This window comes from Schistocerca americana, chromosome 2, assembly GCF_021461395.2.
Source record: "Schistocerca americana isolate TAMUIC-IGC-003095 chromosome 2, iqSchAmer2.1, whole genome shotgun sequence".
NCBI lineage: Eukaryota > Metazoa > Arthropoda > Insecta > Orthoptera > Acrididae > Schistocerca > Schistocerca americana.
The window spans coordinates 982,032,673-982,034,926 of NC_060120.1; positions in this window are offsets into that span (position 1 = coordinate 982,032,673).

A 2,254-nucleotide genomic window follows, 5' to 3' on the forward strand; every position below is an offset into this window, starting at 1 on the left:
CTGACTACAGGTCTATATCTGCTCTTTCATCGAACTAATATATGCGATCCCTGGCGGCTGTTGGTACGCATGCGACACCACGCGCTACCTAATACGCTCCAAATGACGCGCATAAACGCGGGATTTTTCCGGGGTCTGTACATCGTGTTCTACTTGTGACACAAAGGTAGCAGCAAGTATTTTGCATATCCCTTGGGCTAGGGACTACTTGTAGGCTACATCCAACAGAATGATCTTCTTACTGTAACTATGCTACAGGACGGTGTCAAAATTTGAATATTACACACTTCCTCCAGCTTTGGCAAATGGAACTAATCGGTTTGTTCTTTTCCTATTAGACTTGATGTACTATGCGCCTTAAGGGGCTTGTGACATCAATTTTCCCTCGATATGTTGGCGAAAATCCGTGTTTCAATCCGGAGGTACGCATAAAACATCGTCCGAAATTGTGCTAAACCAATTCTCTGAAAATTATTTCGAGCACTTATTGCATCAGCTCATTCGAACAGTAAACGGCTGTGAAAATACAATTGACATATTAGCGAAAAATAATCCTGAGCTAATAACGAGCATCAACGCGGAGACAGGGATTAGTCAACACAGGGTTTTCGTGGCGAGACTGCCAATTGGAACTCCCAAATCCTCCGAAAAATAATGAAAAATATATCTATTCAAAAAAGCAGATAAAAATTAACTTGTCGACTTCCTGAAAGACAATCTCAACTCCTTCAAAATTAATAATGTACCGGTAATGTAGACCAGATGTGGCTTGAATTCAAGAAATGTATCGGCAGCAGTAGAGAGATTTATACCAAATAAATTAACCAACGACGGAGCTGATCCACCTTGGTGCACAAAACGAGTCAGAACACTATTACAGGAATGACAAAAAAAAACATACGAACATTAAACCAACACAAAATCTCCAAGAATGGCGATCTTTTACACAAGCTCTAAATTTAACGCGGTCTTCAATGCGTAATGTTTATAACAGTTTCCTCAATGAATCTTTGTCTCGATACCTGGCAGAACATCCAAAGAGATTCTGATCGTATGTAAAGTGTGCTAGCGGCAAGACACAATCAATGCCTTCTCAGTGCGAAAGCAACGGAAATACTATCGATGACAGTCCTGCAAAAGTAGAGTTACTAAACACAGCCTTCCGAAATTCCTTCGCCAGAGAAGACGAAGTAATGCGAACATGAGTAACTTAGAAGTACATATCCTCGGAGTAACGAAACAACTTAAATCAGTTAATAAAAGCAAATCTCCCGGTCCACGCTGTATACCAATTACGTTCGTTTCAGAGTATACTAATACAATAGCTCCATACTTAACAATCATACACAAGCGCTCGAAGGAAGATCCATACCCAAAGAGCGGAAAGCTGCTGAGTCAGATCAATATTTAAGAAACCCAATAGGAGTATTCCACTACCTTACAGGCCCATATCATTAACGTCGATATGCAGTAGAATTTTAGAACATACACACATCAAAAAAAGTTTTACATCACCTCGGTTCCGAGAGTTCCGGAACCTGTACATAAAATTGGAATAGAGCTCAACATAAACATAATTTCCGCCCTTCTTATTGCTCATGAAAACCACACAATGCGTGTTGTACCACCATACAGCGAGACCTTCAGAGGTGGTGGTCCAGATCGCTGTACACACCGGTACATCTAATACCCAGTAGCACGTCTTCTTGCATTGATGCATGCCTGTATTCGTCGTGGCATACTATCCACAAGTTCATCAAGGCACTGTTGGCCCAGATTGTCCCACTCTTCAACGTCGATTCGGCGTGGATCCCTCAGAGTAGCTGGTGGGCCACTCGTCCATAAACAGCCCTTTTCAATCTATCCCAGACATATTCGATAGGGTTCATGTCTGGAGAACATGCTGGCCACTCTAGTCGAGCGATGTCGTTATCCTGAAGGCAGTCATTCACAAGATGTGCACGATGTGGGCGCGAATTGTCGTCCATGAAGACGAATGCCTTGCCAAAATTCGCCGATATGGTTGCATTATCGGTCGGAGGATGGCATTCACGTATCGTACAGCCATTACGGCGCCTCCCATGACCACCAGCGGGGTACTTCGGCCCACATAATGCCACCCCAAAACGCAGGAAACCTTCACCTTGCTGCTTTTGCTGGATAGTGTGTCTAAGGCGTTCACCTGATCAGGTTGCCTCCAAACACGTCTCCGACGATTGTCTGGTTGAAGGCATACGCGACACTCATCGGTGAA